Source organism: Zonotrichia leucophrys, chromosome 11, assembly GCF_028769735.1.
Source record: "Zonotrichia leucophrys gambelii isolate GWCS_2022_RI chromosome 11, RI_Zleu_2.0, whole genome shotgun sequence".
Classification (NCBI taxonomy): Eukaryota; Metazoa; Chordata; class Aves; order Passeriformes; family Passerellidae; genus Zonotrichia; species Zonotrichia leucophrys.
Window position 1 is genome coordinate 5201971 of NC_088181.1, and position 27419 is coordinate 5229389.

General features: G+C 40.4%; 1 long non-coding RNA gene across 1 annotated transcript in view; it reads left to right on the plus strand.

The window, feature by feature from the left end:
* Nucleotides 1-8519: 8519 nt before the first annotated feature.
* Nucleotides 8520-27419, plus strand: part of LOC135453022 (uncharacterized) — a 66898-nt gene continuing 47998 nt past the window's right edge. The window contains exon 1 of the long non-coding RNA XR_010441751.1: nucleotides 8520-8563. This is a non-coding gene — a long non-coding RNA (uncharacterized LOC135453022). The remainder of the gene's footprint in view (nucleotides 8564-27419) is intronic.

The window sequence follows — 27419 nt, forward strand, 5'->3', positions numbered from 1 at the left end:
GAGTGTGCAGCATGGAAAGGAAAATACAGGCTTTGTTTGCTTAACTTTATGGCTGGAATGCAATTAATGGCAAATGGCTTCAAAATATGGATTATAAAGTCATAGTATAACTGAATCTCATGTGTTTATAAAGAAGAAAAGCATGGTATAACTGAATCTCATCTGTTTATAAAGAAGACTTAAAATGGATTTTTAAAAGAAATTCAATGTAGGGCTAATAAAACAACCACTTAAGTCTAATGACTGAAAAAGTGCAGACACATGGAAATATTCTTATAGTTTCCAGATTATTTTCATTCCAAGGTGTTTGGAACAGCTCCATTTTTTTATTGTAGATTTTTTGGTGGGTTTTTTTTTTTTTTTTTTTGGAGTCATTGCTTATTAATAATTTCCAAACTTTCTCATGAGCATGATCAAAATCTTAACATACTTAAATTTAATTAAATATTTAACCATCTAAACAAAAAAAAAAGTGCAAATTCTGTTAATACATTTTAATACAAAAAAGTAACATTTGTGAAAATCCTCCTCTCAAATTACAGTAACAGCAATTTTTTTTTTCCTTTTTATATGTTGTTTCATTCCTTTGATAGAATTTTAATCAAATGTCTTACTGCAAGAAAAAGATCCCAGAAATATGCAGGTCTTACTTAGTGTATCAATATTAAACCATCTGTAATTTCAAAGAGGGGAAACCAAGCTCTTACGCTCAGGTTATCCAGTATAAAAAGCCTGATTGTTTCTTTGGGAAGCATTATCACCCCACAGATTACAGCAATCTTTATACACTTAGCAAGGAAAACCGACCCAAGAACTAAAATAAAACCAAGGCTCCAATGGTACAGACTGACCATTACTGGTGCAGTGCCACTCCTTTTAAGCGTAACCAGCTATGAGATGTTAAAAATCATCATTTCCCTTCTCTCCCAGGACATCCTTGGGGAAATCCAGTCTGCTGCCCTCACTGAACGCTGCAGAGCAGGAGCAGGCTCAGAGCAGTGTGCTGGGGATGCCTGGGGACATCAAGGTGACACCATCTCCCCACCTCTTAGATCTGGTCTTGTTTCTTTGTAACCCCACTTTTGGGGCACTGTATGAACCCAGCACATGATGCCAAGAGTGCAGTGCAATCCTTTGAAGGTTGTAGGCTTCTCCTCTTGTGAGGTGCTGCCTGTTTTGCTTTGTTCCCCAGTGATGGGAACCTCCTTTGAGCAGCAAGAAATCAATTCTCCTCTTGGTATTGAGTCACAACACAGAGAGCATGGTAGAAGTTGTATGCATGTCAATGTTTTTCTTTAGTCTGAGTGTTTAAAAATTCAATATCATAATTAATACATGTGAGATGGTAGAGAATCCACACAGAAGCTTGGAGAATTTCAGAATTATGGTTGATTGTGCATTTCCATGCATGTAGGTATTATGATCTTGGACTACATGGTCACATTTTTTTCCCTGACAGTCTGCCTGCCACAACACACAGGCTGGATGCACAAGGGAGACAAATTAAGATTGCATGTGCAGCTGTAAATGTGACATTTGGAAAGTCTGAAATAGAACAGAACTAGCATTATTTTAATGTAGCTTTTTGTATGCATGCAAATAAGCTTGTGGCTTATGTTCATCTCCCAGGTGCTGAAGACTTTGATATTTGTTGTATTTAGTGGCTCTGTACTTGTCACTTCTAGAAATGGGGTTTTTTAGCACAGTGGTGGAATGAAGATTGCACTGAGGTAAGGTGTGTCTCACTGTACCTCGAGTCAAATTACTCTTGATGTATAAAACAGATTAATTCATTACAAGTTTGGAAAGACACATGCTATTGATTGTGTTCTGCCTGAGTAAGAATTTTCCCAGTTTTCTCTCTCCTGTCCTAATCTGTAATGGCCTGAGGGTCACTTTTAGGCAGCACTGATGTGAGTCCAGCTGTTTGTAAAATTTGGTTAGTTATTCAAAGAACACCAGATTTTCTTTTATAGAAGAAGAAACCCTTTCTTTTTATGGGCTTTTACAAGTCAAATGGCAAAAAGAGAATTTGTTAAGCTCATTCTTTGTGAGCGCACATTATATGAGCATTTTGAAAGGCGACCAGAACCACTTAGATATGGTGCCATCCTGCTCCTCTGTTTGTCTGTCAATGTCTGGGTTACTGCACACCCTAAACTTGTATGCACAAACCATCCTTGTGCTGAGGGGGTACACACAGATCCCTCATTCTGAATTCTGGGCTTTGAATGATAAAATAATCCACAAGTATTACCCTGTTTTTTGATATTAGTGTCCAAAATTGGATTAGTTCTTAATGTCTTTGAAGTAACTAATTTTGTATTTATTTCTTAGGAAGGCTTTTTAAAAGCCATTATGAAAAGTAAAGTCAAAACCTTACTAACAATCTGCTTGAGATAACAAGTATAAGAAAAGTGGGGTGGTGGGGTAGTCATGCAAAGTGGTAGGCTTTTAGAAGGGGTCGTTTTTTTGGCTCTGCTATTCTTAAATGAATGCCATTGACTTCATGGGAAGAAAAAGTGTTAAGGAATGTGGTGACTCCTGGGAAAGCTGAGACATGATCTGCTTTACTCCAAGCCACTGACCCTGAGGCATTGCAGAGTGTTAGATGAGCTTGGAAGGCATCAGCCTGTCCTGGCCTGGGGAGAGGAGAGATGGAGGAGATGCAGCAGGGGTGTGTTTTACTGCGTGCTGGACCAGCCAGAGTCAGGTTTTACAGCTCCTGCTCATTTTCACCTGCACTGTCTGGAACAGCCATAAATCTGTGCACAACCTGTTCCTGCTTCCTTCAGAACCTGATACTTCCTCTTTCATATCACCCAATGCAAGTTCAATCAATATCCACTTTATTCTATGAAATGGGTTGCCAAGGTGTGCATGAAGGCAATTATTTTATTGTTTTGCTTGCATTAAAAAGCTGCACCTGGAATATCTAAAAAGGATGGAAATATTTTTGCATCCATTATTCTCACAACCATTGCTTAATTCCTTAATGAAGATAAAAATGGCTTATTCCACTACAGAAAGGGAAAAGAAAATTATCTGACCATATGGCGTCATCTCCACACAGAGAGTTTAAAATAGAGAGAAACTGTTTCTCATAGATATGACAGAAAGCAAAGACGTTTTACCACAAAGTGATGACTTTTTTGAGGAAGGTGCCCTTTATCCCAGAAACAACATAAGCATGACATGATGTGGCAGTTACCATGGCAACTAATTATTTTTTATTGAACAACAAGAATAAGCACAATAGCTTCACAAACCCAAGCATATCTTGGCAAGCAAGTTAAAATATCCTGGGGCATCATCAACATGTGCAGTTATCATTTTTCTTTTCTTTCTTGTTTTTTTTTTCTTTTCTTTCAGAGGGTTTTTAAAATTTTTTGAATAAAAACAAATATATTAGATCATGAGTCACAAGAAGTGTATTGCTTTTTCATCTGACCTTTTCCTTTACCAAAATCTCCTCTTGATATTGTTGTGCTACTGATGAGTTGTGGCCATTTAAGTTACAATGGGCAGCATCCACCTTGGTTTTGCACTTGAATTGATGATTCCACATTTTCAGAAGATGCCCAAGTAAGGAGTTAAAGGTTGACAATTTAGCTGACAGGAGAACGTGACAAGGAAAACGGAACAGATGGGGCCCTTGAAAATACCATTCTTTAGAAGTATGTGGAATCAATTTAATCCTCAACAACAGTACAATGAAGAATCTCATTCTGTAATTATGAGGCTGAAAGAGAGATGGTTTTGATCCAGATATTATTGATTTAGTTGACTGTGGGTAATAAAGTAATTCAGAAATTGTAGTGTCTGGTTCAGGCCTGGCTGAAGTCAACTGCACATTCTCCTATTCAGATACCCTTTTAATAAATTGGAATGAACTTTAATGAACATCACACTCAATATGTGAGTCAAGGGTGATGTATTGATGTTACCAAAGTTGATGGAACTTTTGCTGTGTTTGCACAATGTTGTCCAGATGGAGATGCAAGGAGAAGGTCCATGAGACACTTCTCCATTAACATCCAGGAGAGTAGGGGTTTGGATAAATCACTTCAAAACATAACAATGTTCTCAATATCAAATATCAGTGAGTAAACATGCTCATATGATGGTAGTTTACAGGTATATAGCTCAGTCTGTATAGTTCTCTATGCCAAATTCATGCTGTCAGTCCTGTTATTGCAGACCATCTCGAAGGTAAGTATCATATGAGCCTCAGTAGCAGAATTGCTTCAATTATGCATGTAGGCTCATCTGAGGACAGATCATATGTACTGCCAAAGCCAAAACATTTCAAGAATGTTTCCATCTCCATTTAATAGATCAGAATGAAAGAAGAAAATCTCCATCTCAGTTCTTTCATTCAGGGTGACCTTATAACTGAATATCTCTGGTTTAATTCTAGCCTCAGTTTAGGGGGGGAAAAAAAGCTCCTTCAACCACACATTCAACCTCAAGTTCAATATTTTGGTTTAGTTCTGAGTCAGTTGTGTTAAACCAGTTAAGGTCAGATTAAGTCTGGAGAGGCTGCAAAATTACAGGATCAAATGACACATGATGTTCTATGGAACTGAATTGCAGCAGAGGTTGCATAAACACCATTAATATTGCTTAACATTGCTGTGGTATCTGAAGCAGTAAAAAATCAGAGTGTGATGGAGAGTCTCCAATGTAGTAAAAGTACCTTTGTGTGATGGAGAGTTGAACAAGGCCTGCCAGGAAGGCTCGTGTCTCACCAGAGGTGCTGCTCATGTTCAGGGGGTCTTGTTCAACAGCCCAGCCTGGATTAGGAGAAATGGCCTCTGAAAAGGACAGGACAAAATCTCCATTGTCAGGCTGTCACTGTTGGCTGTGTTTTCACTGAAACACAAAAGAAAGAATTACTTGTTCTTTGTGCTGTTGAAGATTTAGTGGTTCAGTTTGTAGAGTTGGAAGTATTGATTTCAGTGCCTTGCACCAATTTTAATGGAGATTAATTAATTTTGATGGCCCAAAAATATTCCTGTGAAGCTCTATCAAGTTGTACAAGTGAGAGTGTCTAAAACATAACGTATTTATTTGCACTTTTGTAAAGACCAGTATAACAAGTTACTAATTTTGTTACTTAGTCCCTAGAAAGTCACTACTTGCTTCTGCTGATGCAAATACAGTGGAGTAACCTCTGGGGAGGGGAGAGGTGGGATAATTTGTGAGGTGTTAGAAATTCTCATATTCCTGTAGGATGAGGCACTGGAGCTCCCCACTAGTTTTGTCAGGCACTTGATTCTTCAGTTGGTGAGTATGTGTAGGTAGCACTGTAATTCTCTTTGCTGCTGCTGAAGAAAATCATCACATCATCTCTGTGTATGAAACTTGGCTGTGAGATCACCAGGGCAGAAGGCGAGATTGGGAAATAGTGCTAGCTCAAAAAATAACATGTTGACACCCCCTCCCCAAAGTAATTTCCAAATTTATGTAAATACTGGAATTTCCATTTACAACTACTTGTATCTATGTATGATACCTTGATGAAATATGCTTATCAAAAAACAAAGGTACTTGGTCCTGTTAATCTGATTTACTGTAGAAAAGCCTGGGGTGTTAAAAACTGTTTTCAGAAGATGCCTTGTTCCTTCTAAAAGCCATCAGTGGGATGGTGGCCTGTGCACAAATGGAGGTTTCATTCATGAAATGTAGAGCATTTGGCAGACTGACACAGCAGCCAGGAGAAGTGTCATTCTGGGATGACAGACTATAAAGATAAACAAGCCTTTGTGGGATTTGCAGTGAAAAGGGATCATTTATTAGAAGGATACGTGCTTTCCCAAGCTTTTGCATTTTTTTTCTGGCACTCTGCGCAAGGCCCTCCAGACACCACAAACAGAGCAATGCCTGGAGGAGTCTTTGAGAGCTCAGACAGTGGAGACTGGGCTGGGATGAACCCTGCCACTGCAGGGATACACACCAGCTGAGAATGCAATCCTAACTGTGGATTGACTTGGTCATAGCTCAAAAAGAAATTTATTTTTATCATTGAAATAAAGCCGTGCGGGCAGGAGATGCCGATGAGTTCACATTCCTCATCCAGCACCCATGAGGCTGATCCCTGTTCATACATGGAGGCAAGAGAAGTCACCTCTCAGGCAAGTGCATGTTGTGGGTCAGACTGTCATTGACTTCTCCACTTTCCTAACAGCATTATATTGAATCCAGGAGTGGGATGCTGACAGCGTTTTTTCATTGTCGCTCTTGGAGGACAAGGACAATGGGCAACAAATTAAAAGTTCAGGGCAAATCGGTTATGTTATGTTTAAACATGATTTTGAAATGAAATATAACATGACATAATGTTATAAGGAAACAGATTTGATTGCCCAGGCACCTTTATACCAGTGCAGACGGCGATGGGGCTTGGAGGAATAGAATATTATATTATATTTATGTCCTACTCAATATTCTCTTACAGTAATGTAAGTTTAAAGGTGCTTTTGTTGTCAATGAGAATCACGTCCTGAGATTTTTTTGTTGATGATTTTCTTCAGCATCTTCTGATCTATTGAATTTCTGGGAATGCAGAATGCAACTCTGTGCTACATACAGCTGACTTTCTTACAGATTAGTACCTGGCTTTGTATTTACCAGAATGAATACTTGGCTTTATCACACAGGCTTTTGTTGAGAGATTTCATCCTATAGCTAGGTGACATGAACTTCATATCACTTGCAATTAGCATAAGAAAACATTAAGGGGAAAATAGTGTCTGCCATTTCCTACAGGACCAACAATTATTAAGGCAGAGGTCTATGATATAGTTGGATTTGGCAGATGATAAATATCAAGTAATATAGAAAGAGTTATGAGGCTGTGTTCCTAAAAATGTAAGTGGTATGTTGGGAATTACAGCTGGAAGGCTAAAAATGGCCTTTTTTCATACTACTCTTTTAACCAGAAATACATCTGAGTGCATACAAAAGAAGGAAGCTCAACAGGAAATCATGTAAGTTGTAAGTACCTTACCCTTACCTCTCTCCTCCCAGGCTAGAAATCTTCCTTTACCATAAATTTCTGTGCCATCCCAAGAATTCTAGTTGGGAAGTAGCATTAAAGGCTGTAGCTGAAGTGTGGCAAGAGGCACAGGTGTCAGTTTTGGCAGGTAAAAGTTTACATCTGCTGAGTATCATAGCTCAGACCTGCTCTGCTTAAATCACATTGTGGATAAGTCTGTACTGGAGTGTAATGGAAAATACCTAAATTAATGCTAAGTAGTTACTGCTATCCCAGCACTCCAGGTATGGAGCCACTTTTCACCAAGTACCTAATGAGCTGGCACTGAGCTCCAAGCTGCTGCAGGCAGAGCACTGTGGAGGCATTGCCCACATCACTGAATGTTGATTCACAAAACTGCATCCTTGCAGGAGCAGTGGGGGTTGTAGGCTGGATCTTTTGACAGCCATGTATCTTCTGAAGCAAACCCCTCTCCTGAATAGGGATAGAGGAAGCTGTTGATTATCTGTAGCAGAGGCATTTTCTGGCAGGGAAGGAGCTCTTCGTGCTCTCTGACTTAAAAGTATCTCCACCAAAGCCTTCAGTTTTCTTTAGATATCTATAAAGTAGCCCTTCTGGGCCCATATGTGATGTGAAACCATACTCCCAGTTGTTTCTGATAAAGACATTGAGTGCCCTGCAGCAAAAGTTTGAACTGGCAGAAAAATCTCATGTTGTTAGCACTTGCTTTAATTTTCAAGAACAATAATTAGGCACTCAGATACCGGGGCGATGACTGTTCCAATCTGAATAAAGCAGCACAATGAACTGCCTCAGCAGCATATTTTGAAGCAGTAGCTTTTCCTCCTACCCTTTGCCTCCTACTCTGAAGTTTGTAGGAGATCCCATGCATATTGCAGCAAAAGTGTGGTATGCTCTGACTGCACTGGGGGAATTTTCTCTCTGGGGCCAGAGGGTTTTTATTTCCCAAGCACACTTCTCTGGCAGCACATGAGGACTATAGTGAAAGGAAATGTTTTGCCTTTTATCTGAACTTCAGCTGGAGTCAAAGCCGTGAAAGATGCTGAGCAGTCTCATGTTAGCCTTGTAGAGCTCTTGACCCTGTGCTTAGGAGGGAAATTTTGTGCAGTCCCTTTGAGAGCAGTGGCACTTGCACATCCATACCTTGCAGCATCTTGGCCAGTGCTCTTCAACCAAACAGGATCAGGCTTTTGGCATGTGACTGCCTCTGGTGCTGCAGAAATAAAGGTAGGAAAACCCACCTCAGCTGGTTCATCTGTCACTGAATACAGGAATGAGCTGTTTCTGCAGCAAGGACCTGTAACACTGTGGAGGGATAGAATGCAAGAGAATAGTGCAGAAGGTAATCTCACACCTGAGGAGTTGCAGCTGTACTCATCACCAAAGATTAGAAACAGCCCTGCCCTTACTAGGCCACAGCTGTGTCCAATAAGAAGACAAGTGCTATAAAAGAGAGGGTTAGCTGGGTGAGGAGAGAGTTGGAGTTGTGAGAGATGAGGAGTCAGTGCTGCAAGGAGTTGCCCATGAGAAATCACTGAGAAGGTATGAAACTTTTGCAATAAGATGGTAACGTAACACTGGGCAGTGTGAGTGGTGGCAGCAGCAGCTCAGGGTCTTTCCAGAGGTGACTCACTGACTAACTACCCTCTCTTAATCAACCTTATCACAGCCCTCTCCTATGCCCTCCCAATCTTAATTGCAGTAGCCTTCCTCACACTAGTAGAGCACAAAATCCTGAGCTATGTACAAGGCTGAAAGGGTGCAAACATTGTTGGCCCATTTGGGCTCCTACAACTTCTAGCAGATGGAGTAAAACTAATTATCAAATACTCACACCTTTAGTCTTTTCCTGCAGAGTCTTCCTGTGCTGGACATTATGTGGGGTTATATTCACATGGAAAGACATCCCCTTTCCATAAGGCTCCTTAAGAACCAGCCCTAGTAGGCTACATGCGATTAATTTAAAAGGTGATTATCTGTAATGCTATAATACTGTAATACTGTTCTTGGGCTGCAGACATTGCAAGGACAAATGACAGCAGAATTTGATGTGAGAACTGTAGTTTACAGGTAATATAGTATTAAAGTGAAATGTCATTTATCAGAGAAGGTCTCAGAAGGAGCTTCCAAATCACAGTATTTGCAGGAGCAGCAGCCAGTCAGGCACAGCCATGTGCTGCACTCTGTGTAGGGAGGTGCAGGGCTCACATGCTCATCACCCTTCTCATCTCTTCATGCCATACTGAGTAGAGTCCCACTGCAAAGACCACATTTAAGCATTGACACTGCCCCTCTGGCCTTGTCCCCACACAGCAGTGAGAGGTTGCTCCTCCTGCCCTGTGCTCAGGACTGACTGGTCTGGTGGGTTAAGATGCACATTCCCCCTTGCAGACGCACTCTGGAACTGCCCCTTTCTCTGCAAAACACAGCAAGCAGCAGTGGGTTCATAAGGAATATTTGAGTCCTTTGCATCTCCTCAGTCTCCTCTGAGCCGAGCAAGAGCACAGAGGGAGTTTATGGACTTGGCTGTGAAGAGCTCAAGGTCACACACAGGAGTTGCTGATTTAATGTTCATTTAGTGTTAATCCTGCAACTCATTAGGGAATACACAACAGTTGTTGAACATTTTTTCAAAGATATATTTGCAAATGCACACATTATGCCTAAAGAGGTTACCTGGAACAGAGGCTAGACAGAGTTAAAGGAATAAAGTAGGGATTTATTAAAAGGCCTTCAAAGCACACACCTTGGGCAGAACAAGAGCCAGGCCATGGCTCTGCCCAAGATGGATGACAGGTCACGAGTTTTCACACTTTTATAAATTCTGGTTCATTTCCATATGAGGGGTCAATCGTCCAATTACAGCTTCAGGTTATGAAGTCCCATCCTCCCAGTTTGCTCTCCTTAATTCTCTGTTTTTTTACTTTTTGGGCCTGAAGCTCAATGGTGTCCTTGGTTTTCGGGCTGGAAAAGGATTGTTCTGTCTGACTAAGCTGTGAAGAGAACTTGCTAACACTTTATAAGAAGTTCACAGTTACACACTAAGGCAGTACAGAATCTGAAAAATATGAAAGCTAAAACTTTAAAAATGTTGTATTTATTGCATCTAAAAGTATTGAACATTTAGTGCAAAACACCAAAGGAGGTTATGAAAGTAATCATTTGTGTCCTTGTGGTGCTGAAGCATTTCTTAGCATCTACTATTTTAAGCATTACAAAGGGTCAAGAGAAGAGCTCAGGATCAGCTGTATGCTTAGAATTTTTTTGGCAGGATGGAGATGACTGAACACTTTAGCTAAGAAAGGAAGATGGGAGGGTCAACGTGAAAAATTGGAAATGACATATCTGGGCAGTCTTAATGAGACACATGCAGGCATGGGTCAATTCTCTTGATGACATATCAAGCTCAGAATCCCATGAATCCAAACCCCTGTGTATGTTGGTTGTGAGTGTGGAGCTTTAGATGAAGTTTAATTTCTATTTAGCAACTTTTGGAGCATTACAGAATAAAGCAGCTGTTCTTGTTATTCTGTAAAGCTGGAATGGACTAAACAAATGAGTCAGTAAAGTCAGAAACACTTTAGTGTTTCCATGTATGTACAATATGAATGTGTGTTTTTGTGTACATGCACCTACAGCCATGGTTATGTAGTCATCTCTCTGCAATATCTACAAGAGTTGTTCAATAACAATTTCATTAGATCAGCTCTGCCTTTCACTGACATATTTGGTTTTTTATATGACATGGTACAAGAATAACATGTTAATCTGAGAGCATAAAAATGCAATGATCTGTATAAATTAACAGAAGAAGACATGCTTTTGTCAACTTACTTACACCTTTTTTCACATTTTGAAGAAAATAGGCAAAAGATAGTGAGAACAGAAATGTAAACTCTTGGAGGCTTCAATTGTAGTTACTACCCATGAAATCCTCTCATTTCAGTGCCTAGTAAAATCCTATAGGCTACTATGCTTTTTGTCATCAGTGGATTTTATGGACCTTCTTAATGCTGTGCAAACCTTTTACAATTAATAAGCAATTATCAGCCTGTTAAGGAAGTTGCCCAACACTGCTCACTTTGACAGTTGACCCATTTTGTAGACAAATATGTTGTCAGCCATTAGGTGTAGGTCCTAGAGAGATTTCTTTGGAGATGACTACAAATCAGTACTTGGAACAGGGAAATTCACCCATTATTGATGGAGATTTAAAACCAAACAAACTCTATCAGTGATCAAAAGGTGCATCTGCTCTTTGAAAGGCAAAGTTTAGTGCTCCATAAATTCAAACAGCATCACTTAAGTGATCTTTGGGATCAATATCACAATAAGCAATTGTCAGTTCTGCCACTGCTGCATTGAGTAATTAAAAGTCATTGGTTTTAAGGAGTTCCACTGGCAACACTGGGTCGATGGGCATTGATATGTTTTCTCTAATCAATAGTGTGGGCAATAGTCAATCTTCTTGGCTGATAAGCACATCTGCAAATTAAACTCAGATTATTTGCTATTAGTTCTAGTGTATACAATATCAGCTTTTACAGAAGGTAGGACCATATATGAAGGAGGATAATGATAAGAGCATTAGAAAGAGAGGCAGATTCACTTGATATATTTGTTATTCCTTTTGCTAAGGATAAATTTTTCAGGGCAGTAGCAGATCTCTTGCAGACTGCAAGCAATAGAACAATTACTAGAAAGAGTGGCTTTTGTGTAATTCAGAAAGAAAGTAACAGCAAATGAAAAAAGCAACAGGAAACTCCATGTGGGGAAAAATGCCTTGTGTTGTTGATCCAGTGAAGTGTTTCCTTCACGATCTTACAGACTCATGTTTATTCTGGGAGCAGTGTTCCCCAGAATGGCTGGAACCCCTCTGCAGCCCATCTGTGCAATGCCAGAGCAGCTCTGCCAGGGCCAGAGGAGCCAGGCTGTGCTGTGGGCATCAGCAGGGCTCTGGGGCACAGAGCCCAGCCAGCCTGCCCAGCTGGGCAGCAGCTTGTGGGGCTCTTGGTGATTTCCCCACTCCTCAGTCAGACTGGAAACACCTCCAGTTGTTCTTGGCAGTTCAATGTGTCCCTTGGCTGAAGCTGCAGGACTCTGTTTTGCTTCTGATTCCTCCTCTGACCAGCCTGCCTGGGCTTTGCTGCCTGTATTTGATTCCTCCTGCAAATCCTGCTTGTTGCACCCGGGATTCTCAACCCTTCCCTTGGATTCCCAGCATTTCTACATGACCTTTGGCTCCATATTTTGTGTTTCTTAGCTCATCCCTGTTTAAAACCTTTGCTGAGGCAAACACTTTTCTTTGGTCTTTGGGTTTGGGCAGAGGCAGGTTTCCCTGTGTGCCTGCACTCAATTCCAAGCCCAGCCTGAGCCTGGCTCTGACCTGCAGGCCTTGACTGCCACGTGCTGCCTGTCAGTCCTACATACTCAGTAAGGTCAGTGGGTTTATGTGTGAGGACATAAAGGGATGTGTCTGCCTGAGACTCATTTTGAGTTTGTTTAGCTGGACACAATCGTGTTCCATCCATGGTTATGCCTATGCTGCTGTCTTGCATGGTCCTTGTGGATAAAAGCTGGTTTGTGTTCTTAACGCTGCCAATCCTGCAGCACTCACAAACACACAGATATCTCTTGTTGATCAGGATCAGCTGTGGTTTAAAGTCAGTCAGTAGCACTTTAGGGAAAATATTTCCATGTTCCTTTTAAGTGAGAAATGATTTTTCATATTGATTTGTATTCTGAGACTTAATATAACATGCTATAACAATAAATTATCTAGGATTCCTTCCCTGTTGCACACATAGGCCCATATTTTCAGTAGGACAACCTTTATTTGAAGGTTGGACTGGATGATCTTGGAGGTCTTTCCCAGCCTTTATGATTCTATATGGTATCATGAGCAAGGAAAGCACACAAAGATGCAGGGAATGAGGTGATCTCAAACAGCATCACCCCCACATCCTGTTGTGAGGAGGATTTGAGATATTCCATGACTCCAAGATCTCTGGCACTGCCCAGGCTGGCAGCTGCAGCAGGGCTGTGTTCCATGCTCATGGAGCAGGAGGGCAGCAGCAGCTGGAGGAGGTGACCTGCCATGTGTGACACCAGATATATGAGAATAACCAGTGACTGCATCTAAAATGAGTCATCCATAAGCAGAGGTTTGATGTGGTAAATTCTAAAGGTATAAGTGAGAGGAAAAACATGTTCCCTGTAGACACAAATTAAGATATTTTACTCTGGCTCAGTGTCACTGTTGTTGTTTTTGTTTTTTACTTGAGCAAGAGACTGTTCTGAATCAGACTTTAATTTGCAAATGTGTTTCCAATTCCCCTGGTGAACGAAGCAGAATGTGTATAAATAGATTCTTACTATGAAGCAGAATGCCAACATGTAACCCAAATCCTTGCATTTAGGCTTTACATCTCATTTTTAGATGTTCACTTTCTCAAGATGTATTTTTTCTTAATGGAATAACTTCACAGTCCCGCCCAATAATTCTAACATTAAATAAATCTAAAGAACGTCTCATGTATGCTGAGTACAGTGGTTCTAGGGAATGACATTTGGATTTGGTTGAAGTTTAATAATACAAAACAATAACTCAGAGCTAAAAAATCCTGCAAATAAAGAAAAATGCAGTACTTTGAAATGTAATTAGATTACATACAAGTAAAATGCTAGTGCTATGTTACATTACCAAATTAAGTTTACTGGATTTACCAGCATGATCTGGAATTGCATGGCCAACTTCAGAGGTGGGCAGAGCAGCAATTTAAAGCTCTGGTGGGTTAAGTGCAGTGGTTTCAAAAGCTGTCACTCCCATTGTCCCACTCCTGCCTCTCCAGGTATCCACGTGCCACCCACGGTGGTTCAGTCCCCCCCTGAGCAATAAACTGTGCCAGCTCAGGCATAACTGCATCCCATTAGGCTGAGGCAGAGACCTGGAAACACTGGTCATTGAAACTGCCATTCCTCAATGCACCAGGGCTTGACTCACAGAGATCTTTTATCTTCCTCTGCCTTAGGAAGGCATCTGAGCACAGGTGGGACGAGGAGCTGAGCATATGGATGCTTAGGCCTGTGCAGGTCACAGAGATTGAGCAGATAAGATAAAATATGTCAAAGGCAAGAGTTTCCTGCATGAAATGTGCAGTAGCTTCCAGAATCCAATGATCCTGATGGACCCTTTTCAACAGATTGCAGTGGTTTTTAAATCTAATCTTGTGAATATATTTTTTATTCACTATAAAATGCTCCAGAAAGAAAATACAGAATTTTGTGCAAAGGCATCTGCATATATTTGAAACTGAAGGCATAATTACCCATACTTATTCGTACTATAAGAAGTAGTTAATGCTTCATCAAGGCAAATATTTGAGCTTATCAGTGTATGAAAATGTTTTTTTTATCAGGATAAATGGCATGCATAAATATCTTACTACAGAAAAAGAAAAATTCTTGCCAGAGACTGGTGAAACTATGAATTGTAAGTGTTCAGGGTAACACTTCTGTGAACTAACTGATAAGGAACCTTGAAAAACTCAGAGTCGTGAATAAATAAAAAAAATCGATGGCTTAATCTGAAAACCATTTTTGTGTGTTGTTAGAATTGGCCAGATTTTTCTGTGTTTGGCTTTACAGTACTACCAGCCTTCACACTTTTATAATGAGTGATGAATATTTGTGGAAGCTCATACTTTACTTAAAAATCTTAGCTTTTATTTCAGCAAACAGGTCTATAGCTGGATAAAAAAGCTTTTTAATATGATCAGTGTTTGTACAAAAAACATAATAAAACTAGACTTATCTTTTTGGTAATGCACTAATTCATATCAAAAACTTAGTATTAAATGAACAAGACCAAGATACCATCAGTTGTTCCCAAGGGTTATGTCCAGGTGCTGTAACCAGATCATGTTTAATATCTGGAGAAGCTGAGTGTGAATTGGGAATCTCAATGTAGCCTGAGCTTTGTAGTCAAGGTGAAGGAGAGGAAGGTGGAGGTGTTAAAGCACACAGCAACCCAACCAGGTGAGCAGGAGATCAAAGTCCACCTGAGGATAGGGAAATAGAAATTCCTGTGAGAGACCCAAGCAGTGTGAATGACAAGAGGAGAATGAGGGCAAGGCCAAAGAGAGATACCCACAACGTTTCTGAGTTCATCTGATCATTCTGAGGGGTTTGGCTTGTGATTCTTTGTGGGTGATTTGTGATTTGTGTTCATGGCAGTGGTGTACTTATGAGAAAAGTTACATTGTCCTCCAAGTAAATATATGTGTAAATTTTCTTAGGGGATTACGCTAAGCACTACACAATAGTTTATTTCAACCACAGCTAGAACAGCTCCCCATACAGAAACTATTCTCTTAGAACAATGGCCCTTTATTGCATTTGCCTTAGATTGGTTTGGAGACAGCCAGAAATTTCTTTTGTCTAAATATTTTTGTCACTGCTTGTTTTCTGTGTGGTGTAACATGTCTGGAAGATTAATGTTTACCTTCTCAATGTCCATTATCAATTTTAAATCTGAATGGCACATGCACAATTTCTCCCTGCCTATGGCAGCAGATTGTCAGGCAGAATTGTAAAGTATTGCACTGTCTTCCATGGTAAAAGCTATTCTACTGTTTAGGTGGAATTATTTGATTAGTTCAGGAAACTAAAAGTTCATAAATAATTGAAGTCTAAACTCAGCCCTTCAATTGGATAAGGTTCAACATCATGAGAGATTTTATATGCTTCAGTTTTGTTGCTGAGGGCTTGAAAATATACTGTGTAGATATCAAAGAGCTGTCAAGCAAGATTTCTAACAGGTTGAGTGCATTGAGAAAAGAGTTAGTTAAAGTGTAAGCATGAGTGATAGTGTTTGCATAGTAAAGCAGAGATTATGGCACTGCTGGACTGTAAGGGGATGACTGATGTTATACTGAGCTAATAATGCTTATGAAGCTTGAGAAAATGTACTACACAAATTATTTTTCTCTCTTGAAAATGACATTTGAAATCTACTCAGAGGAGCTGAATTGGTTCCCACATGAAGCCCTGCAGGGGAAAAACACATGCCAAAGGCAGACTGGAGGGAAGCATAGTTGTTTGCAAATATGTTACTGCTCCTCTGCTGGGCTTTAGCACTCACTGGAGCTGTGAGGACGGGAGGCTGCCCAAGGTCCTTCTTGTTGGGTATTCAGGGCATCCATTTGGCATCTCTGATCTGGATTGTGGGGAGGGGTTTCTTGTCATTGAGACACGGGTGTGCTTTGAAACCAGTGTGCCCTGGTTAGAAAATTCTGGGTGATTAAGAGAGAAACTCCTAATGAAAACACGTGAAACGTGGGATCTTTATATTCTTAGAAAAGTGGCATGCAAAACCATGAGATGGGCTGTAGACTCTGTCCCACATATATTTATAATCCAGATATTGTTAGCAAGACTAGAGAAAATATTATATGCAAAGCATTTATGTCACTGAATTTCCAGTGATATGTGGGCTTCTGTAAAGAAACCACCCAGATGGTGTCATTAGAGAAAAGTTTTGGAATGTTTGGTGTTTTAAGGCCCATCTGGTGTCCTCAGAAGTGCTGATTCCTTGACTTCAGATGCAGAGTGGGTAAGGCGTGCCTTTGAACCTTAAAGTCTGAGAAGAGAGAACTTTTCCCTCCTGATTTTTGGTTTTGAAAAGTGTATTTTAAGTCAAAAATTCTTCTTTGGGAGACCACAATATGTGAGAGTCATAATATCAGACCGTTTGAGTTTGGTGCAGATGTTCTTGGCATGTTCCTTATCTCAGAGCCTTAACTTTATCATGGAGCTGGAGAGTCAGTGTAGGAACTTCCCAGTAATTTGCACCAGAAAATTGATTTCAGATAGACTTGTGAGTACTCAGTAGGGGTCCACTTTTAGATAGCCTTAAAACCTGACCTTTAAAAGGTGCTACTCCAGACACCTTCAGTAATTGTGCCTCTGAAAAACTTTATTCCTTTATCTGCACAGTTCTGCAGCTTGTGAACACCTAATTTATTTTGGTGGGATTTGAAGTCTACTACCATTTGTTTGTGTGGGTTTCTGGTTGTCTGATTTCTGTGGTTTTTTTGGTAAATTCTACTACACTAAATTGCTCTTCCTTACCTCTGAGAGGGTTGCTGTGTTCTCACCACTTGCCTTTGAGTAACAATTGCTCCACAACCATTCTGAAAACAAAGATGTTGTCAAGATACAAGTATTAGGGAGGATTTTTTTGGGTTTTTTTTGCCTTTGACATTTGTTTTATCTTTGTCTTCTTCTTCAGTAATTTAAAAAAAATCTCTTTGCTCTATGTTTTAGGAATGATTATATATTTTTTCAATGTCTTCAGTTCTTAATTAAAAATGCTAGATGATGATAATAAATAAGGAAAATCAATATCAAGTTGAACTATTTTAAGCTCATTAGCACACATTCAATTAGGTTTTCTGTATTATGGGTAAAGAAAAAAATATTTATTCAGAGTAAAGGCACTTCAGTGAAAGGAAGATTTCATTTTTAATATCTCAAAAGAAATATGCACCATTTTCACTTTTATTTCCATTATGCCAAATGTAGGTAATCCAATCTCTTCTGGAGTTAGAACAAGCCATTCCTACTGCCCCTTATTCACTCCCAGATAAAGCAGCAGACAATCAAGTCTTTCCTCCACAGCACATTTAGTGTGCCAAAAATATTGCCTACTTGCAAACACAAGTGTCTTCAGAAGGATTATTTCTGAAGGAAAAATGAAATACTGGTGCCTATTAAAACACATTAATGGAAACTGCAAGCGATGGAATAAGACTTAATTTTGTTTTCAAGTTTTGGCCTGGAGCCTCTCTTCTGTAATTGCTCTCCTGGATTGTACGTGTAGAAACAGGAATGCAGCAAGGATTTATCCTCACCCTGAGTTTCTTCCTCCTGTTTCAGATGTGAAGGTAAGACCATCATCACAATGCCAGAGCCTTTGAGTGGTGTGGGAAGGCTGAAATAGGAGATAAAGGGTGTTGAATATCCCATGTCTGGTGCCTGGAGCAGCGAGTGGGATTTGGTACATGGCTTTAGGGTTGTAGGAGAGGAAGGGGAGCAGCTGCAGAGACAAAGCTGGTGCAGCATGGCTGAGACCTCCCTTGGGAGAAGGCTTCATCCTCTTACCTACAGCCTGCCCTCTCTGAGATCTCCTCCTCCTGCCCTGGGAAAGAGATTCAGCTATGGGGCACTCAGAGGGAATGGTGACAACCAGCATGGTCCAAGTAAAGCCTTTTGTTCCCCCAAATGTTGTCATTGAAACCTTATTTAAGCAGACAAACTCTGTTCTGAATGTGTATCAGAACAAATGCAAGTTAGGTAATGCTTTGGAAGGCCTGTCAGGAATTTTGTTTCAGACTCTCTGTGTAACTCAGCGGGATCAGATGCTGTATCTCCGTGTGATTACATACTGCCAGGGTCCAGAGAGGTATTTTTGCCCAGAACTAAGCTGCCAGGAAGTCTGAAGGAGAATTACCCTTCCAAATGGTGCAGGATTTTGTTATTAGTTCATGCAGATCTGCACAAAAAATATACACTGTGTCCCTGTTCTGAGGGCCTGGATTGGGAATTTTTATAAGAATGAAGAATCAAGCTGATGCATAAATGAAAAATAGACAAATCTTCGTTTGCAAAAGGTGTTGGACCAACATAGTTTACAATAAACAATTAGTTTTTCAGGAGCAATAGCAGCAATGGGAAAAGTTGTTGTCCTGTCCAAGCACAGTAATGTGGAATATTCTAAATACTGTAAGTGAGCAGGAGGCTCTATTCTGCTCTACAAATAGAGAATGGATACGTAAATATATAGAGGAATGGACAAGGTGGCTTCTGATCACCCATAAAAGCTTTATAACCTGCATAATGCAAGGACTAGCAGTATGGTCCTTAATAGCTGCCCTGGGAAGTGCACACTCACTGCCAAACCCATCTGTGTGCTGCTCCCTGATAGGAAAGATGAATGTCAATGATTTACCCTCTGCACAATCTGATCTGGGCAGGGCTTCAGCCAGCACTGCCAGCCAAAGCGAGCTGCTCACACCAGTCTGCAGCACTGGAGCCTTTTTTAGCATGCAAATAATTACTGTAAATTAATAGAACTATTACCATGTGAAAAATCACTTTGAACCCAAGCTATGGCATTTTACAAAGGCCAGATTTGAATGGCATGCATAATCAGTTTGGCTGATTAATTAGTTAATAGTGATAAAAAGGAAGAATATGATGGACCTGTTTTCCAGTGATACTAAGGCCATTTTAGATCAGGTTTTTGGCAAGAAATTATTGCTCCAAGTTGTTAGAAAACCACTCTAAGCATGTCTGTGTTTTCATACAGGCTGCCATTCTTCAGCATGTTAAGCAAATACTTTAAAAATATCTGCAAATACTGATTCAGATTCAGGTCAATGTTTTGTGTTGTCCTCCATGAGTACAATTGAAATGTAAAATCAAGATGCCCATGGAAAGCTCTTGCACATTCAAGTGCTTGTGGAGATGGGCTTGTAAATTTGCACAAATAATGATGGGGAAAGAATTGTACTTGTGTACTTGATGGTGTGCCAAGGTTCCTGTCTTCTTGCAAATTTGCCTGGGTGGATTTTAAGGGTATGCTTTCAAAAACCACATGAAAATTTTGTCTTTAAGTTTGCTTTCTGTGAATATAGTATTTGCATTTGAAAACAGACTCTAAAGCTGAGCCAAGTGTATTACAGAGCTCTCCCCAGCTGCGTGGTATAATAACATTTTGGTTGTTGTAATGGTCAGAGTTAATGAGGGACTTTAAAAAAAGGCTGAAGGTATTACTAAATAACATTTAGATTTATCAGCCTTTGGTTATTTCCAATTCTGAAATAAATGAGTTGCAAAGAGTGAGATAAATGCTGATTTATTTTTGGAATTATCATGTGTTACAATTCAAGATCAGATTAGGGTCAATTTACACTAAGTCTGCTTTGAAACTATTATATAAGTGAGCCAGAGTAGGTCACTATGTCCTGCTCTGCATACAAAAAGCTCCCAGACTCAGTGTCTATAAATAAAGATCAAGCTAAACCAGACAAGCAGCTTGAGTCTAATATTGGGAAGATCATTTTGTGCTACCTTCTGTAAATAATTATGCTGGAGTCCAAGCGAGAAGGGAGAACACACCATCATCTGGTGTGCGCCACGCACAGACAGTGAACAAGATTATGTTTTGGCATTAATATCAGCATTAATAAATAACCATTCCTAGCTCTTAGTAGACTCCAAGACTAAAATATGAGCCAGAAGAGTGGGTGATGTTCAGTTTTTATTTATCCATCCACTTACCTATCATATTTTGTGTTGCAGTGTCAGAAGACAAAATAGCATGGCAGGGTTTACTTGTGAGATGCTGTTGCCCTAGTTACCAGCCTCATATCGGGGTTAAGGTTGACAGTGTGGGCTCATTCCTTAATCTCAGCTCAGGTTGCTCACAGGGGAAGAGGCTTTAATGTTAACTGAGCCTGTCTTTGGCTTGGGGAGTCAGGCCTTTAACAATGCACCGGGGAGCGTTTCTTCTTCGCGCCTGTCACCGCCTGTCTGGGGAACGGGGAACCGCGGCGTGGGGGAGGGCAGAGCTCGCTGCTCTGAGGCTTATTAAATTATGGAGGAGGGGATTACTGGTGGGAGCAGGGCTGTGGGCTCAGGCAGCGTTGGAGGAGCCCTTTGTGCTGCGGGCTGGCAGGGGACAGGTTTTGTTACACTCCCCTTGCAGGCAGCTCGGATAGGGTTGCTCCATGGTGGGTGCCGTATGGCCCCGGAGGGTTTCACTGCAACTGGAGTAACAGAAGGTGAAGAGTTTGGCTTGGGATGGCAGGCGTGTGCAAATATACTCTAACTCCTTTGAAAGGAAAGGATGAATTAATGAGCTGGTGCCACTGTCAGCTCTGCCAGCCAGGAATGGTTCAGGCTAAAATTGTCATCCTGGGTACTCACCTCTCTTACCTTTCAAGCTAGCTCATTTTTCTGTGCACAGTTGTCTGCAGGACACAGAAATGCTTCTTACATGCCACCCAAAGTCTTGGATCATCTGAGACATTGGAGTGTGTTGTTGAAACTGAGCATCTGGTCCTCACCTGCCATGAGGTGTTCTTCATTCATGTCTTGCAGGAGCCTGACCTGGATGATTTTCTCAATGATGATGTATCACTCTGATTTGATCAGCTTTGTCCCAAAATACACTGAAAAATGCTCTTTTGTTTAAAACTTGGCAAGGGTGAGCAGGCAACCCAACACAAACCCTTCTTCTCTCATGGCAGCCTAGTGACTGAGCCATAGTCAGGCTGCTGGAGCTTGTGTTTGGGTACCTCCTTGCCTGTGGAAGTTGAGATTTGTGTCTCACTTTCTCTAAGTATTAAAGTCCTTAAACCATACCATCTTGGAGGGACAGTATTGGAATTTAATCAAGAAAGGAAGAAAAAATGCTAAATTTTAGGGGAAATTGGTCTTACCAGGGAAAGGAATAAGAATAGTTAGAAAGTATTATTTCATTGCTGGGCTGGGCTGCCAGGTCTTTCCTCTGGTACAAAGGATCCTTTGTATTCTATCTGTGAAGTCATTAGTGCTCATGGAGCAATAACCTCAATCTATACCTAATCATATGGGAGACACCAGCCTTTAGGTGGGGTTTGCATACCTGAAAGGATCCACAGTCATTTCCTCAGCTCATATGAGTGACTTATTAATTTTTTTCTTGAGCCATTAATTTTCTTTACCCACTGTTACTTATTTTCAGTCATCCATTATAGGGGAAACAGTCTGGAATATTTGTGTGCTATCATGACAGGTATTTCATACTTCTCACTGCTCTGAAAAGATAATACCATAAACAAATCACTTGAAGATAAGACCCTCCATGCTCAATATCAGTTAGCCAGAGACCTATACATCATCAGAACAGTTGCTTTCTGTAGTATCTTTTCCATGTGCTGGTTTTAACCATGGAGCTGAAGTTGTGTGCAAGGGAGCAGGTTGCATTTGGAGCTGTGTGTGTAAGGAGACAAACCCCTGGCTGAGATCTTTGTGCTCCATGTTTGCCTTTCCTCATCTCTCTTCCTTAGCACATTATTTGAGTTTACACATCAAGATGAGGTTTCCTCTAACTGCCACTCAGGCAAACTTAAACTGGAATCTGATAATGAACGTATGTTCTGCTTCATACATCAGCAACTGCCATGGTCAGTATTGGGGTGAGAACAGGAGCTGCTGCTGCTTTTGCAAGTGATGCTTGAGGCCAGACTGGTACAGAGTGGGTGTCACACAGCTGTATTTGCTCCAGCTGCCCCAGCCCCCCTTTGGCAGTCTGCTTTTGTAGATGAAGGGCCTGATCTGCAGGGGATATAAATCATCATAACTCTATTGAGTTCAATAGAAGATCTTTCTGTTTCTTTCCCATATGTTCATAGGAGAGTTTGCACCCTTTTCCTTCTGTTTCTGTTCTTTCCCTGCAAGAGACCAAAAGCAGGAGGTCCCTTCTGTGCCAGAGCTGTGAACTGGAGGGGGGTCAGCATGCAGAAACCCTGGATGATGCCACTGGTGCACACAAAGCACAGCAGATAGACATCAGCTCTGTTATGCAGTTAATTACTGGTGTGCAGTCACAGTGGCTGGACACAGAACAGCACATACATTTCTTAAGATGTACTCTAAAAATCAATACTTAATGCCTGTCTGGCAAAGAGAGAGCAGCAGCAGGTCCAGGTTGGCAGAGCTGAAGGAACTGAGCAGCCACAGTGGATATGGAGATGAGAGTTGGGTCTGAGGAGCAGACTGGTGCATTTGGCCCAGGCTGATTTGCTTTGCATTCTCCTAAAAGCACTTTCCAGCCTTTTCCTATCGAGATGATTTATAATTGTTGCAGATGGCGTCTGGGCTAATCCCTGATGAGAACTCTCTTAAGCTTCTGACAAATTTGAATCTGCAGCCATGTATCACATCAGGAGTGTTGAGGCATCTCTCTCACATGGCCCAGAAACCATGGAGGGACAAAACAGAATTCATTTAAACATGTATCTATTTATTAATATCAAAGAATGAGATGTTTCCTATTTTACTTACTAAAAGAAAACATAATTAATGACTGGTATTATCTTGCCACCAAACAGAGTTTTCTTACCTAATTGGTGTTAATAGACCATCAGTTAATGGGGTAGACAACAGAAAGAGATGCTACAGAGCCAGGAGTTGTCAAAATGTAATACATAAAATAAGGCAGGTGGTAACAGATATAGCCCCTCCCAAAGACCACAGTAAAACTTAGCCACTGATTGAGTCAAGCAGAATATCTCTATTTTGACCCAGTGTAAATTCTTATCAGGATAGCACACTGTTTACTGCAGAAAAGATCTGTGGTTTTCCTCCAAAAGTAAGTGGTCATGACCAACCAACTGTAAATATTCTCCCTGGACTCTCTTAAGCAGCAGGAATCAAACAGATGAAATTCTGCCTGCTTCAAGCTTTAATGAATGTCTGAGCAATATTAAGCCAGTAATTGACTTGTACTGTAGGTCAATGAAGAAGTGAAATCTGCAGTTCATATCTCTGAACTGTGTCTTGCTGGAAGCCTGCACCAGGCCAGGACGCTCAGTGGAGGCTGTGCTATAGCTGAGCAGCCACCAAAAATAAACAGTTTCATTCATTTTAATATGACTACATTGCTGTGGACACACAAACAACATCTGGCAAATGGTGCCCAAGCAGTTACATGGATGACAGCTCATTTAGTATTCTGTACCCAATAAAACATTGAGAAAATATCTGTGTTTTCAGTATTTTTCCTAGTGGGACACATCCTAAATTTAATCTAAGGTCTTGTTAATGCATGTTTTGTTAATACAAGGTCTTGTTAATGCATGTTTTGTTAATACAAGGTCTTGTTAATACATTTTACATGTTAATAGATGTAAATGGTGGTTTGGATCTTCTGTTACAAAAGGTGTCAGTTCCTGACTTGTACTGTGGGTGCTTCTTTCAACCTTAACACCACCAGAATTGTTTGTGGCTTACATCAAGCAGCTTGCTGCTCCATCTAGCAGAAGACATCAGTGACACCATTTTATGGCCAGTTCCTATGGCTTATATGTGATACAATAGTTTACATTCAGAGCTGTGTCAAAAGAATTTGACCTGTTTTTTGCCTTGGGATTCTATTCCTTTCACTGCTTCTTTTCCACAGTCCTTTTGCTCCTGTTCCACTTTCTGTTCTGTCCTCTATCTGGGCAAGAAAAATAGTGGACATTAGGAAATTGTTCCTACGTGTTACTTGTTCAGTGCTGCACTTATGGCTCAAATTAGACCTCTGAGACCTTGGCTTCAGGGAATTAGAGCAACAGGGACCTTTTCTCCTAATGCTGCAGTGGCAACAGGCCTTGTACTGAACTCAGGCAGAATGTATGGTTTGCATTCAAATGCACCTTAAAGTCTGACCTCTGTTTTAATTGTAGTAATTCTGAGAAACCTCTCTGAGGAATTCTGGTTTCCTACAGATCCTCACGGAGCAGAAGTTCTCTCTCTATTCAGAAACATTCTAATCTCCTTGTGCTGTAGTAAATCCAGAGCAGTGGTGGAAGATGGGCTTAGAGGAGCATCTGTGATGAGATTCTGGCTCATCAAATGCTTAAAACTCTTGCAATATTTGGATGTTGTCTGCATAAGCAAAGAGTTTTTGAAAGATCCACATCTGGAACACACCTGGTTTTTGCCAAGCTGGCTAAATCTCTTTCCTAGGGATTTTGTACTGGCATTTCAGCTGGCAGCTTGTCTCCATTTCAGTCACTTCATTTTCTGCCTCATGCTTGAGGAGAGGGGAATCTGTAATTCCAGTTCACCTTCTTTTCTGATCTCTGAAAATGAGTTTCCCAAAGCAATTGTCCCTGGATGCAGGGGATTGTGATTCTGCTTCTGTATTATCCTGGCCATCTGTCTCTCCTCTGTGACACTTTTCCAGGCAGGAAGATGCTCTTTTTACATATCCTGACACAGGAGGGAACCATGTCCATCCATCAGGATGGACACATTTCATGGTCAGAGCTGAAGGCTCATGGCACTAATTCTGGTTTGTTCAGATCCATGCTCACATGACAATGTCTGAGTGATTTTGCAAGAGTGGTAATTGCATACACAAAGAATTAGATGTGTATTCCTGACCAGGTATCAAGTTATTAATGCCCAGCTTATAAATTGTAAATATTTGCAGCTAACAGCTTCCAAGTAACTAAGATCAAGAACTATCTATAGGAGGTATTTGGGAAATCATTTTAAATAATGAATACTGCTAAGATGATCATGATCTACTTGCCAATGACACTTGCAGACAAGCGTAACCTCTATGAATTATTCAGCCAATTCTATTCAAAATTATATTTTTTCTCAGAACTATAATTAATGATCCATAACAGTAAGTCTGAGACACACTAACAAAGGTCTATTCTGTGCTACTTATGAAAGATTAAAATGAAAGGCAGTTAGTTTGGAAACCACAGACCTTGTTTCAGAGTTGTTGTCTGCTCTGTTTACTGGCAGTGACTTTTGCTGCTTGTTTACTGCAATTTACTTAGTTACAGCATAAGTTACACATGATTATCTTCTAAATATGGTGCTGAGCTGACATCTGTCAAGTTTAAAAGTCATAATGGGTGCTATTAGTCATTGAGATGATCCAAAGGCATAAGGATTGGAATGACAACAAACCTGCACAGTCTTTTCTAAAGCTGTAACAATTTATAAAGAGAATTTTGGGTGGATTCTACCTGCTCAGAAGTGAGATGATTTTAGTGCCTAAAAGGCTGGCAGAAACAGAAGTCAGGCAGAAGTGTACAGCTGGTGGTCATGGAAACACTTATCAGAATAATATCAATTAACCAAGCAAAATGCATTGCTTATGTCCTCCTTTGTTTGCTGCAAAGGAGCAGTAAGTTGAAGCTTTCTGCTATTTGTGTCAGAAACCTCATTTCTAATGGGTTTATAAAACAGTTTTAAGCCATACCAAGCTGCTATTGCCTTGCAAGTCCTCATCTCTAATGCTAATTAATATTCCTCTAACTTCCTTTTCATTTTTAAAAGCAGTTCAAAATAAAATTTCTTGGATGTCTCAGATGCTTTTTAAATTTTAATTTAAGGAAAAAGCAGATGCTTAAAAGCCTTGTTTTCAAGCCATTAAGGCTTGAGGCAACTCCTAATGAAGTCAGAGACCAAATATTGTCTGAGTTTAATGAGTAGATGTCAGCAAGCCACCGAGTTGCTCTTGTTGGCTTGGGTGTCTGTGGGCCAGGAGGAGTCACAGCAGCTCCATTTGAAGCACAGGGTCTGCCCACAGCTTTTGAGGTGTGCTCAGCCACCCTCCTCACACCTGGCTTTGCTTAGTGACGTCCTCTGTGCAACCTCTGTGGCCACAGGGATGGCTCCACTTTCGGGGGAACCTTCTGCAGATGCTGAAGGCTGGACATTGTTTCTGGAGATAAGGCAAAGTGACTTTTCCTAATGGAATGAACTGTGTGCTAGAGTTATGTTCTTAATGGATAGGAATGACTTTATTTTTGAAGTTTGTGATAAAGGAATTTGATGAAAAGGTTTTAGTTGATGTACTGACAGTTACCTGTTCCATACTTACAGTGTATTCCTGTGTGGAGATTTTTTATCTTTATTTTCCCTTTTCTCATACTCTGCTATGTGGCTAAACCTGGGAATAGGTGAAGTCAGATACTCTAAAAATCCAGAAAGGTATATGTGAATGAAATGCACCAAAGTACTGTAGCAAGAAAAAATTAATAATGACAGTGATTAGTCAAGCTAAAATGGTAGAAATTAATAACCCAGCTAATAATTGAGGAAAACAAACCTGGGAAGGGAAATATATCCAGGCTGGATGGTGTAGAAAAAGAAGTTGTGAACATTTACTTTAGAACAGTGATTGCAGATTTAATAATTCAGATACATGGGTGAAAACATAGCCAGCACGGGAGTGTGTATTTTTCTTTGTGGAGTTATAAGAACTCCTCCAGTCCACCATCAAATCATTGTTAATCAGGAATTTGTAGTCTAGAACTAAGAATAATGGCTTTTAAAAGGTTTTAACTGACTTTATCCATCATGAGGTCTTTGCATTATTTCACTGAATGTGTAAAACATCATAGAAAAATAATTTAGAGCAATTACTTCCAGTGACAGGCCAATGTGTGTTCTCCTAGGCAGAGAGTGACTATGTGAAGATAATTATACATTAATATAATTAATATTATGAGATCATTTGTGTCACTGCAAAGGCAGTATGTACAGAGTTTTGTAACAGGAGTGGGAACCAAAACACATGTGTAATGATGATGTAGAAGAGTTTTAACACATCCAA